Genomic DNA, 14,038 nt, shown 5'->3' with positions numbered 1-14,038 from the left:
CTGAGTCTGAGTGTGCCTGTGTGTGTGTCTGAGTGTGTGTGTGTCTGCATCTGTCTGAATGTGTCTCTGTGTGTATATGTGTCTGTGTATGAGTGTGTGACTGAGTCTGCCTGTGTGTCTGTGAGTGTGTGTCTGAGTGTGCCTCTGTGCCTGTGTTTGAGTGTGTATCTGTGTGTTTGTTTCTAAGTGTATGTGTATGTCTCGTCTGTGTCTGAGTGTGTATCTGTGTGTCTGTGTCTGAGTTGTGTCTCTGTGTCTGCTTGTGTGTCTGTGTTGAGGAGTGCTATAGTTTTAACTGTTAAGAAAGCTTTAATGTTCATGGTTGCTTTTTTCCACTGGTGTGTTTTTCCAGTTGTGAGGTCTTCCTTTGAAGACTTTTAAATGGTACTAACCTTAACTTTTTTTTCCGCCTTGTATCATTTCTACTTTTTCTTGGCAAGGTTTAGGTTGTTTATCTCAGACTTTTTCTTTTTTTTTTTAATTTATTTATTTATTAAGAATTTCTGCCTCCTCCCCGCCACCGCCTCCCATTTCCCTCCCCCTCCCCCGATCAAGTCCCTCTCCCTCATCAGCTCTAAGAGCAATCAGGGTTCCCTGACCTGTGGGAAGTCCAAGGACCGCCCACCTCCATCCAGGTTTAGTAAGTTGAGCATCCAAACTGCCTAGGCTCCCCCAAAGCCAGTATGTGCAGTAGGATCAAAAACCCATTGCCATTGTTCTTGAGTTCTCAGTAGTCCTCATTGTCCACTATGTAAGTCCGGTTTTATCCCATGCTTTTTCAGACCCAGGCTAGCTGGTCTTGGTGAATTCCCGAAAGATCATCCCCATTGTCTCAGTGTGTGGGTGTACCCCTCGCGGTCCTGAGTTCCTTGCTCGTGCTCCCCCTCCTTCTGCTCCTGATTTGGACCTTGAGATTTCTGTCCGGTGCTTCAATGTGGGTCTCTGTCTCCTTTCATCGCCTGATGAAGGTTAATATTCAGGAGGATGCCTATATGTTTGTCTTTGGATTCACCTTCTAATTTAGCTTCTCTAAGATCGCGAATTATAAGCTCACTGTCCTTTATTTATGGCTAGAAACCAAATATGAGTGAGTACATCCCATGTTCCTCTTTTTGGGTCTGGCTTACCTCACTCAGGATAGTGTTTTCTATTTCCATCCATTTGTACGCAAACTTCAAGAATTCCTTGTTTTTTACTGCTGAGTAGTACTCTAATATGTATACATTCTATACTTTCTTCATCCATTCTTCCATTGAAGGGCATTTTTCTTTCATGTTGTTATGGCCTGAATTATGCCCATGACATATATATCCCATTCATATTTTGGTGTTCTAATAGCCTACCCCCAAAAATGTGACTGTAGAAAATTTGGAGAGAGGCTTTTTTTTTTAATATTTATTTATTTACTCATTATGTATACAGTGTTCTGTCTGCCTGTATGCCTGCAGACCAGAAGAGGGCACCAGACCTCATTACAGATGGTTGTGAGCCACCATGTGGTTGCCGGGAATTGAACTCAGGACCTTTGGAAGAGCAGGCAATGCTCTTAACCGCTGAGCCATCTCTCCAGCCCCTGGAGAGAGGCTTTTTAAAGAAGTGATTAAGTTAAAATGAGGTCATTTGGATGGGCCCTAGTTCAGTATGACCAATGCCCTTTGTAAGGGAAGAAATTAGAAGACACGTATGGAGGGGAGGCCATGGGAAGGCATGAGGAGGACCCACCAGGAAGGGCCTTAGAAAGCAGCTCTCTTATAGTCTCTGGACTTGTAGGAAAATGAAGGTTGTTTTAGGCATGCAGTTTGTAGTAATTACAGTCCCTGTCTCTGTGATTTTCCTTGCAGATCTACAAATTTTCTATTGACACTTTATGTTTATGAGCAGAGGACCACGTTGATGTGTATAGACAGCTGGGACGGGCTTCTTAATGCGGTAGTAGATTGATTTACCCAGGAGGCTTCTTTCTTGCCTAGGATAACTTGCCATGAATCTACAAGTAGATAGATTGTACTGTAGGCAGGCTTCCCATCGGGTTAAGTAAAAAGAGGGCACAAGCAGATTCGGGACCTTTGCTGCAACCCTCACCACATAAGTAGTGAAGTTAGAACTTTAACCTGGGGTGAAATGGCAGAACTTTACCCCAGGGTGACGTGACTTCTTCATTGACCTCTTTTTACCCTGTAGTTATCCCCGGGTCTCTGACTCATTTCCTCGCCTAGACACTAGCTCCCATGGGCCTTCCTTCCACAGCAGCCCTTCCTCTCCAGAGAGAGCTGGCCAAGAGCTCCAGCTGGGAGTGAAGCCTGGAGGCTGCAGCCCACACAGGGCAGGGCTCAGGGTAGTCGGGCCCAGCTGCTCCATAGACAGATCTCTGCTCAGAGCCCTGATTCCTGCCGTACAGCCACTTTCTTTGTAGAACATTCTGTGGCTGCCAGTAGCCATTGACTCCAAGCTTGGCGGCTCTCCAGAACTCTCTGTTGGGGAAGAAAGAGCTTCTCTCTGTAGCTGTGTGTATTTCAAGTTGGAGCTTCTCCCCCATTGTGGTTTGTCAATACAGTCCAGTCTCGTCTTTAAGCGAGCGAGTCTTCCAAATGACTTGTTCATTGATAGCCCTACCTTGTGTTTTCACTGCCACCATGGAGTCACTTTCAGGCTAAAAAAATTGTGTGACCGTGCTCTCTGGAAGGAAGGAGGCAACAAGCACGCTGAACTCTACTGTTTAGAACTAAAAGTCATGGTTTTTCCTGAAGTAACAGTAGCGATATAAGTTATTCTACCCAGACAGCTGGTGCTCCAGAGGCTTCAATAGAAGAAATGTTTCACATCGTGTCTGTGGAAGTTGTTTTCTAAGGCTTCTGTGCGTGGCAGACCAGCTTATCACCTGATGTCTTCACCACCGAATTTCCCTAAAATAGTAAAATTGGGGAGATGGAGAAAGGTAATTCTGTTCTTTGTAGTCATGGTTTTAGGCACTTGAGGGTGAGCAGTCTTTGTCTATAGGAAGAGGAGAGTTAGTAGACGGGGAGTGAAGAGGAACAAGATAGATAATCCATCGTCCTAACACTTGTCTGACTCCAGCTGGGCATCCAGCAGTTTCTGATGCTCCACAGGTCTGCAGGCTCAGTCCAGCCCAGTGCCACTCAGTCCCACCCTAGATACAGCTGTAAGTCCTGGGTATCCCCAGGCACTTCCATCTGGTTGGCTATGCATTCTCCTGACTCCTGAATTGGGTACTTTATGAGAGCATTTACAGAACTCTGGGAAGTACCGTACTTACGATTAGAGTTTCATCGTAGCAGTTGCTGCTCAGGAACAGCCAACTAGAGTAATGTATGGGGCAAGTGTCAGGGTGAGTGGTACTCACTCTGTGCTTCCCACATGTGCCGTGCTCATGGCACATTCATGTATCAGGGTGAGGTGATGCAGAGCGTCCGTGCCCTACCCACATGTGCCATGTTCACAATACATCCTTCTGTTCCCTGACCTAGAAGCTGCCTTGACCTTGTTGGTGGATTTTTGTGGAGGTTTCATTACCTGAGTGACCACTGGCCATGGTGCAGGCCTCAGGCTCCAGTCTCCTTCCTCACTGTTGGAAGTGAAATTGGGCCTGCAGCTTTCAATGCTCTAATCATCCATAGGGCTAGTCTTCTCCTCGTTATTTAAAGGCCCTACCAGGATTTACCTTGTTAGCATAAATCTAAAAGCACTTCTCACAGATAACAAAAAAAAACCAGTCTTATGAGGAAATTCCAGGGTTTCCAAAGCTCTTGCCCAGAACCAGGAATAAAGATAAATGTTTCATCTATTTTTTTTTTTTTTTAGCAGCACAGCCCAGAGCCGGTGTCTGTGGGTCTGTTGAGTATGCAGAAATAGGCATGGTGCTCCTCACGAGCCTTTGCTGCTGCTTTAGTTCTGATGATGAGCAAGGATTGGTCCTCTTTGAGCCACAAGAACTTCTTTGCCTTTGCCAGACCAATACCTTCTTCATTTCTTTCTCGGCCCATATGTTGGTTTTGACCCTGGCATTGCACACAGTTTGCCATGTAACTGGTGGGACCAGCGTTTTTCAGAAGAAAAGCTTATGACATGTTAGTCAAAGAAAAGGACATTTATGCTCAAGCCTCAGGACAGCCGGGGGAGGTGACTCATCAGGCTTCCTTTCCCTTGGGCTTCCCCACAGTTCTAGTTGACCTCTAGGAGGGAGGAGGGCACCATAGTGCCCCAGCTATAGCCACTGAACTGAAGCACACACTCCCACACAGCACAATGTGGAGGCTCTATACCACCTCACCTGACGTCACCTCACCCTGGAAACTCGCGCCTGCCACTCTGCACAGAGTTTCCTTCCTCTGTGCCTCTGTAGAAGAGAGGCCTGGAGCTGACCTGCAGGCCTTCCCCAAGGTCTGCTGCTCACTAAAATGGATCTGTAAGCCCGTGTTTGTACAGGTGGTACTTTTGCAATTCTTGAGTGACTGTAAGGTGATAGAATTTGAATCATTCCGTGAGCATGTTCTAAGGTCAGACAAGGTGACGCACTGCCTTTCCGTTTCCTCTTTCCTGCAAAGATGCCAGAAGGATGGAGGTTCTGGCCCTGGGTCCTGTTGCAAGGTTTTGTTGTGACTAGCAGTAATTGTCAACTTAGCAGGATCTAGAATCTAGAATCTAAAAGATATCTCTGGGCATGTTTGGGAGTTTTCACATCAAGTTGCTTTAGGTGGAAGATTTAAATATGGGTGACGCTATTCTTCAGGCTGGAGTCCTAGATAAAAGGAGAAAGGGAGCTGAACACTGTGTTTACCACTCTCTTCTGACTGTGGGTACAGTGTCGTTCACCACTCTCTTGTGACTATGGGTACAGTGTCGTTTCCCACTCTCTTCTGGCTGTGAGTACAGTGTGACCAGTGCCATTAAGCTCTTGCTGCCTGCTGCCACCATGGTGGCCCGGTCCTCAAACTGAGAGCCAAATTCAACCCTACTCCTTTAATTTGTTTCTTGTAAGGTATCAGTGACAGTAATGGCATAAATAACCCACAGATATCAGGCCTAACCTTGGCTTTTCTTAGTGAGCCAGCCTCAGGCAAGTCACCAAACATTTCTTAACCTTGGTTTTTCTTTTGAAATATAACTAAAATGGAATCACTGTAGTGAGTTCCTTTTGGGACAAAGTATTCTGATCTGTATGAAATACAAACCTAGAAATTGCATGTTTCTCTTAGGAACATCTGTTCCGTGCTCACTAATTCCATGTTTACCACTGCAAACAATAGGAATCAAGTGGGTACAGAATCAACCAAGGGCCAGGCTCACGAGTAAAGTCCAAGGGCACCCAGGGGCAGCCTTCTAAGGACGTTGAACCAGTAAAGTCACACAGGATGCTCTTAATTCCCCGAATAAGTTGGGACAGCATGTGTGAAACGCTGCTGATCAGGCCATCTCGATAGAGATGAGTGCACAGGCATTACTCAAGGCACCCATCACATAGGAAAGCCAGTGGTCAGCATAAGCTGTGTTGTTATGCAGCCCAGGCACCATGAGCCACATTCAATCAGTTCGCAGTGACTTTCCCCACATCCAAGTCCAGGATACTTGCTAAGACCAGCCTTAGAAGAACACACATTCTATGCAGGCCTGTTCCACGTGTGCCGTACTGACATGTTCAGTGAGGGAAACTGTAGACGTAAGGACGCATGTTCATGAGAGAGGCAGACCTGTGTTCTTCAGAAGGTGGATTCTGGCCTGTTACGATCATCACTGTCTCAGATGAAAAGATGAACAGTCCATTATGGAAATGATGACTTTCAGTTGGACTTGGTGTCTCTGTACCGGCCTCAGAAAATGTGGTTCTGAAGGAACTCACTGAGTGTATGAGGTGGCGGGTAGGATCGTAGAATGCTGGTAATGAAAAGCAAAGCCACAGGACAGAGGTGATCTGATTGGAGCCAAGTGCTGAAGCTGGGAGAGACAGGGAAACAGGGACCAATGCTGCTTGGGATCTTACGGGAGCTGAGCTGGGAGGCAACTCAGTCTTCACAGTTTGCTCTGGGGCCAGCCATGACGGTATTCATTTTCTGTCTGCCCCGCCAGAGAGTGAAATCCTAGAGGAGATATTGTGGGTGCAGTGACAACGACATTCTGTCTTGTTTAGCCATTTCAGACAGTAATTTGGAAACCGAAGTTGACATCACCAGTGAATAGTTCTGTCGATCTTTTTTAAGTTTGAAATATGTAAACAATTTAAAATGTTTATTATGTACTTAAGAGTCAAAAACTGGTCATACAGTGCTTGTGTCTAACCAGGTTTGATGTGTGCCTTTGAATACAATCTTAGGGCAGGTCTTTTGGATAAGATCATTTGAGACACGAGAAACAATCCTCAACTTTGCTTTTGGCCTCAGTCCTGACTCTGTTTCATGCAACTTAACTCATTCCAATATGGCCAACTCAGGGGTGGAAGTCGGGTGAAGGATCATTCTTCTCATTTTACTGCTCTTGTCATCTGTTCAAGCAAAGAGCCTAAGGGTCGCCATTTTTGTTTTGCTTTGTTTCAAAAATAATGCTTACGCTTGCTGGAAATGGATAAAGGGTATAGGAAGAAGTGAGTTGTTTTGTGTTGGGAGGAGACGTTTGGGCGGGCCCACAGACAGTCCAACATTGAAGGCATGGTTTGGGATGGATATTGAAGAGGCCATCCAGTCATTTTCATCTTACATCATTTACATGCATGTAACCTGAGGTTGTGGACCTCGGGCTTCTGTGCAAAAGCTGACAGGCATGAGATATCTCCCATGGTGGGGGGGAGTGGTGGTGATGGTGGTGGGGACAGACAGGCTGGTGTGGGTTTAGACTTGCGTGGAATGGAATGTGTTGGATCCTCCGGGAAGTCGTGATGCACCATCATGCTGGCAGGACAGTGCTTACCCCGCTCAATGACTGAAAGCACTAACCAGGCTCCCGAACTTGTGTCCCCAGATGCTCCCCGGTATGCTTTTTTTTTTTTAAGATTTATTTATTTATTATGTACACAACATCCTGCCTCAATGTATGCCCGCACGCCAGAGAGGACACAAGATCTCAATGTAGATGGCTGTGAGCCACCATGTGGTTGCTGGGAATTGAACTCAGGACCTCTAGAAGAGCAGCCAGTGCTCTTACCTCTGAGCCATCTCTCCAGCCCCCGGTATGCTTTTACGTGATTGTAATACCACTGTGCACCAACTCGGGCTGAACCTGTTCCTCCTTCTCGTGGGTTGGGCTCTAAAGACACTTGGCATGTAGGTTGTAGAGAACAAAAGGCAGGAATGGGATGCAGCAGGGCACCGGGTTCATGCGATGTAACGGTTAAGTCCCCCTCTTTCTTCTCTGTCGACAGCATATGGAATGCGCCCATCCTTAGCCTCCTAGTTTTGACATAAGGACTGAAGCAGTCTGTCAGGTACAGGAGGACACCATGGTATCTCCCAGTGAGCTGTGTCTCACATGAGCAAAACCCGAAAGCACGACGAGAGGCTTCTATTTAAAATGCTATTTTCTGAAAGGCGTGGGCCCTAGGCCCTCCCCACAGCCCTGCATGGAAAAGCATGTTTTTGATTTTGATGGGGCAGACTAATCTCTGTTCTCTCTCCTCCCTGATTCTTGAGAGAAAACAAGAAAGCAAGCAAGCATCAGCAGCAAAACCCCCCATCGAAGGTTTTGGCTGAGAATGCGTTCCCTTCGCATCTTGGTTTCCATTTCTGTTGTTATGGGACAGAGGTCCTCTTGTGTCCTCTGTCAGCAGCACAGCTGCGGACGCGTTTGTTCAGTCGTCCTGCTTGGTCTCCCCATTTACTTCTCTCAGCCCCAAGGGGAAAGCGGGGTGGGAAAAAGAGTGGTTCCCATCTCGGGGGCGGGGGGTGTTGTTGAGGAGTAAATAAGGTGAAGCTCAGTGTGGTGCATGCGCAGAGCAAGTGCTTGATCCGTGTTCCCTTCATGGTGTCATGATACTGTCTGTTCCATGTTTGGTTAAGCCATTGGGCCATGCTGCTGTCTGGTGGCAGTGTGGGGTTTTAATACCATTTATACTTCTGTGGATAAAGCTGACCATGTCCTCACAGTCTTACAAAGCATCTGAAGGGCTAGCAGGTGTCCCTCCATGCTGCTGTTCATCCTGATATTCAAATTCTATTATCGTCTCCAGAGCCCAAAAGCCCTTTGTCTTGAAAGTATATGCTGAATATTCCTTTTTCTTTCTTAAGTTTGGAGTATTGACATTACATAATGAAATATCTTGGGACTGCAAACTAAGTCTAAACTCAGAACTCACTTGAATTTTCTGTATACCTGTGTGTATATCCTGAAAGTAATTTTGTGCAGTATTTTTGTTTGTTTTTAAGTTTTTATTTTTTTATATGTATAGGATTTTTTGTGGGTACAGTGAACTTTATTAATGGTATTCAAGAGAATAGGGCTCCACAAGCTCCTCTCCTTGGGAGTGTGGGGTGGAAACTGTGAGGGGAGATGCTCAGTGTTGGCAGCTGAGTTGGGGCAGAACTCTTAGCAGCTCATAACTTCTCCTGCTCTGTGTTCTTGCTAGGGTGGGTGGTCCAAGGCTTCTTACTCCTTGGAGACCATGGAGGCCATGGAGCATCCATCCTGCTGCTGTAGCTGTATTCATTGTCAGACCAGGAAATGACCTTTACAGACTTGTCACTGAGAGCAATGCCAGCCCCAGCATCAAAGGTGGAAGAGTGGGTGCCACTGTTGAAGTCACAGGAGACAACCTATCCTCAGTATAGCCCAGGATGCCCTTTAGTGGGCCCTCCAATGCCTGCTTTGCCACTTTCTTGCTGTCATAGTACTTGGTAGCTTTCTCCCAGTGGCATGTCAGATTCATGACCAACACACTGGGGGTAGGAATATGGAAGGCCATGCCAGTGAGCCCTCCATTCAGATCTGGGATGACCTTGCCCACACACAGCTTTGGCAGTGCCAGTGGATGCAGGGATGGTATTCTGGGCAGCCCCATGCCTATCATGGCACAGATTCATAGAGGGGCATCCACAGTCTTCTGGATGGCAGTAGTGTCATGAACTGTGATCATTAATCCTTTCACAATGCCAAAGCTACCATGGATGACCTTGACCAAGGGTCCTAAGCAGTTGTTGGGCTGGCTATCTTGAGTGAGTTGTCATGTCTTATGTATGATTCACACACATCATGGGAGTATCAGCAGAAGGAACAGAAATGATAACCCTTTTGGGGGCACCCTTCAAGTAAATCCTTGCCTTCTCAGCACCAGCATTACCCGTTTGGTGTTGGCAGGATCTTGTTCCTGGCAGATGGAGAACACCTTCCTGTTGATGACAAGTTTCCCTTTCTTAGTCTTAGCTGTGCTATGGAACTTGCCATGGGTAGAATCATACTGGAACATGTAGACCATGCAGTTGAGGTCAATGAATGATCATAAATGGCAACAGTATCTACTCTGCCAGAGTTAAAGGCAGCCCTGGTTACCAGGTGCTCAGTATGGCCCAATCAGTTCCCTCCAACCATCATTGTGTCTCAGGGCTGTCTCTGGAATGCGAGGGGTGTGGAGCAGAGAACTGTATTTATTTATTAATGTGTGTATGTATAATGTGGATGTGTGTGATCATGCACATGCCACAGTATGCATGTGGTGGTTAGAGAACAATTCAGGAATCAGTTGTAGATGGAGCGGTGGGCTGTGACCTGCCCAGCTCCCTGCCCAAGCAGGCTCCTCATGTTACAATCAGTGATGCTGTGCTTGCACCTTATGAGTCCTGGAGACTAAACTCAAGTTTGGTGGCAAGCACCTTTACCCAGTGAGCCTTGGCACTGGCCCGCACCTATGTTTTGTTTGACATGAGGTCAAGGGTGGAGTTTTCCACTTAAAAAAAGCCAGCCCTTAGAAAGCTTTGGATTAGGGGGCATTTTAAAGTTCAGATTCCAGCTTACGAATGCTGAAAGTTCCACACTTTATCTTCCAAGGTAACTAATGAGTTCAGGTCACCCTGTGGAAATAGAGGCCCTGTGTTTCCTAGGTCGTCTTGAACAGCCAGGCCTGTTTGTGTTAGAATGGTTCCTCCACCAGTTTTCTATTTTTTACCTTTCCGTGAGTACTAGGGAATAAGCGAGGGGAAAGAATGCCAGATGTGCGGTGGTCAAGGGCAAGGCTCCGGAGTCAGAGGGGCCTGACTGAGAGCAACAGACTTCATCTTTCCCGGCTTTGGTCCCCTCCCATAGAACGGGGATGATAATCCCTACCTTATGGGCTGAGAGCATTAAAGTAAATTCACTCGCGAAGATGCAGACTCGGTGTGGAGGCTGCCCCTGTCAGTCCTGGGGGTCTCAGATACGGAGAGGCACTGTTGGGTTCTCAGACTCGGTGATGACAGGCGTGGTGCTGGAAGAAATGTTTGAAGTGGCCTTTTCAAAGTTCAGCGTCTCCAGGTGATCCACACACCTGTGACATGGCTGATCTCAGGGTATAAATTTCCCCTGCACACAAAATCTCCTTTTCACCACGCACAGTTTGTTCCTGATATTAGTCACTGAACTTGGAACCTTCTGGTTTTGATTGGCTAGTCAGGGTTCACTGAGGCAAATTCTTTGCTGAGGTCTCTCCATATGTTCAGGAAGGGGAGTGTCTGTGAGTTGCACAGCAGCATTGTGCACTTGAGGCCAGGAGCCAGCACTGTGCTGCCATTTCCAGTGCCTCCCAGTGGGCAGCAGGCGGCATGATTAATAGTTCAGTATCTTTGTTCTTTCTGTTTAGTTATAACACCGAAGCTGTAGAAGTCATGCTGGAAATGACATGCCTGACATTTCTCTGGTCTGAGCAGCCCCCTCTCCAAACTCAAGTTGGAATCCTCACCCTATAACCAAGGAAGTGTTTGGGGTAAGAAAGGAGGGAAAAAGATGGATGTCTCAGGGGGAAAGGATGATTCTAAGTAGCTTCATGGTGGAGAATACATTAAAACCTAAGACTTGAAGGCATGACGGAAGGTGTGTGTTTAAGAGGGACACTTGTCGTCACAGGGCACTTCATGTTCAGTAGCCAGGCCCGGCCGGGGCTGCTCCTGGGCTTGTTTTGGACATTTATAACATGCCCACTTCTGACACTCCTCATTTAGGATATGCACTTGAGACTTTTCAGCACATGCAGCCCTCCAGGAACCTCAGTGTTTAAGTGTGGCTTAGTGGGAACTGGAGACAAGAGAGCATGCCATGATTTCGTAATCCCTGTCCATTCCTTCTTGTGCTCTTTTACACCTACAGCCGTTCAGCAGTCAGTCACTGAGCCGCCTCAGTAGGAGGCTGGGAGCTAAGATCGGGGGTCTAGCGGTTGGACCTTATGGTTGATATATAATGTGGATGTGCTTTAAACATTTCTCTTGAGTCACAGCTGTCTTTTTAAAAATCTAATTGGATGGCAGTATTAAAGATCATAATTTGAACCCCCAGTACACTTTGATATTATGAGGCTTCTAAAGAAGTCTTTTAAGAACAAAACAGCCAGGCGGTGGTGGTGCACGCCTTTAATCCCAGCACTTGGTGGAGGGGCAGAGGCAGGCAGATTTTTGTGAGTTCGAGGCCAGTCTGGTCTATAAGAGCTATTCCAGGACAGGCTCCAAAGCTACAGAGAAACTCTGTCTCAATCCCCCCCCCCCAAAAAAACAAAACAAAAAACTATAACTGCATGTTGTTGCTTTGGGTGAGAATGTATTTCATGGCACAAGCATATGGCAGAGTGAGTGAACCTCTTGCTTGATGAGTTAGGGAGCGATGAGAAAGTGAGAGGAAAGTAACCAGGGCCCCCCAACTCCTCCCAAAGGTATAACTCTGTTGTCTTCAAGTTCTCATAGGCTCCATCTCCTCAGCATTTCCCACCTCTCCTTCCTGCCACCTTGGGGAATAGGACTTTCATACACAGAACTTGGGGGGAACTTGACCAAACCATGCTATTTAATTTTAGACTTGCTAAGCTATGGTGTTGGTTTGTCTTCATTGGCTCCCACTGGGGCTCCCTCTCAGCATCAGGGTTCTTTACGTAAAGGCTTTGTACTTAAAGCTCTCCACATGGTTGAGCCAGTGACCTTTTTGTGCTGTCTCTACAAAACAGGAGTTCTCAACCTCTGGGTTGCGAGCCCTTTGGGAGTGTCAAATGACCCTTTCACAGGAGTTGCCTAAGGTCATCGGAAAACACAGATATTTACATTGTGATTCATAATAGTAGCAAAATTACTGTGTTATGTTGCTACAAAAATAATTGTATAGGTTGGGGGTCACCATAACATGAGGAACTGTATTGAAGGGTCCAGCATTAGGAAGGCTGAGAACCAGTGCTCTAGAAACAGCCACTGCCATGTGTCTCCCTCAGGTTCGCTCACAGTGGGGACTCCTTAGATTCATGCTCTCTCCTTGCACTTGAGTGTTGAGAGCTCAGCCCTCTAGGCTTTCAGTGACTCCCTCTTCCAGACAGCACAAGTCGGTCTTCTCGACTCTGACTTGGTTTCTCTCTCTACCTCCCAAAGGAACAATGTATTAATAATTTCCTAGGACACCCCTGCCAGATCTAGGAATGGTACTAGATGGAGGGAGCAGATGTCCTTGGCAAAAGCTCTGTGTGATGCTGATACACAGCCCTCCCTAGCCCAGCTACAGAAAGTGTCCTGTGCAGGGCACCCACTCGGCATCCTGCACATCAGCTTGTGTTTGGGATTGGGGTCATTGCCTGAATCTGTCGAAAAACTTAGTATATTTTCAGGAGCTGTGTTTATGCTGAAAAATATATAATGTACTTTTTTTTCCCAGACAGGGTTTCTCTGTAGCTTTGGAGCCTGTCTTGGAACTTTCTCCATAGATGAGGCTGGCCTTGAACTCACAGAGATCTGCCTGTCTACACCTAAGTGCTGGGATTAAAGGTGTGCACCACCACTGCCTCGCTTTTTAAGCCTTTTTAAGCAAATGTGTGCATGTGGAGGCTACAAGTTGAGATTAGGTGTTTTCCTCAACATCTACTTATCTAGTCTCTAGGTTGTGTATGAAGGTAGGACTCTTGATTGAGACCCAGAGCTCACCAACCCAGCTAGTCTAGCTGGCCAGCTTACTACTGGGAACTCCCTGTCTCTGTCTTTAGATTGCAGGCAGGATGCCACACCTACCCAGCATTTGTGTGGGTGCTGGAGATCTCACTCAGGCTCTTCATTCTCACCCCAAACCTTTGTTTCGTTCCTCACACCTGTACTGCACCTCGGGTATGTGGGGGTTCCTTTTTTTAAACCCTTTGTACCTGGTTAACAATTTTCTGTACTAACTTTTCTCTTATAAAAGTTGCTTGTTGCAGGGAGGCTGCTTGTTGGTTCCCAGCTGCTCAGCCCCGAAATAATTACACAGAAACTGTATTAATTAAATTACTGCTTGTTCCATTAGCTCTAGCTTCTTATTGGCTAACTCTTACATTTTAATTTAACCTATCTCCATTAATCTGTGTATCGCCACGTGGCAGTGGTTTACTGGCAAAGTTTTGGCATGTCTGTCTCTGGCAGCAGTTCCATGGCTTCTCTCTGACTCTGCCTGTTTTTTCCCAGCATTCAGTTTAGTTTTCCCCGCCTATCTAAATTCTGCCCTATCAAAAGGCCAAGGCGGTTTCTTTATTCACCGATGGTATTCACAGCATACAGAGGGGAATCCCACATCAGTAGCTGGTAGGAATTTTGCTTCTTTGCTGGATCCTGGCTGATAAGCATATGAGACTCAGACTTCAGCTCTTCAGCTTCAGTTTCACTGTTACTGTCTTTGTCTGAGCAAGATGTTCCTTTCTCAGCAGTTTCAGGGGGTGGGGTGCTTAGCCACAGTGGGAATGCTGATCTTCTGGGTGCTTGGCCACAGTGGGAATGCTGGTCTTCTGGGTGCTTAGCCACAGTGGGAATACTGATCTTCTGGGTGCTTAGCCACAGTGGGAATGCTGATCTTCTGGGTGCTTAGCCACAGTGGGAATGCTGGTCTTCTGGGTGCTTAGCCACAGTGGGAATACTGATCTTCT

General features: G+C 46.7%; 1 protein-coding gene and 1 pseudogene across 1 annotated transcript in view; both read left to right on the top strand.

Moving 5' to 3' along the window:
* Window positions 1-14,038, top strand: part of Stx8 (syntaxin 8) — a 245,969-nt gene that overhangs the window by 69,215 nt on the left and 162,716 nt on the right. The gene's annotated exons all lie outside the window — the stretch shown is intronic.
* Window positions 10,298-14,038, top strand: part of LOC101995532 — a 41,885-nt pseudogene continuing 38,144 nt past the window's right edge.

The sequence above is a fragment of the Microtus ochrogaster genome, chromosome 7 (assembly GCF_000317375.1).
Source record: "Microtus ochrogaster isolate Prairie Vole_2 chromosome 7, MicOch1.0, whole genome shotgun sequence".
Lineage (NCBI taxonomy): Eukaryota > Metazoa > Chordata > Mammalia > Rodentia > Cricetidae > Microtus > Microtus ochrogaster.
The sequence above is the reverse complement of the archived record's forward strand: the minus strand, read 5'-3'. Positions and strand labels throughout refer to the sequence as shown.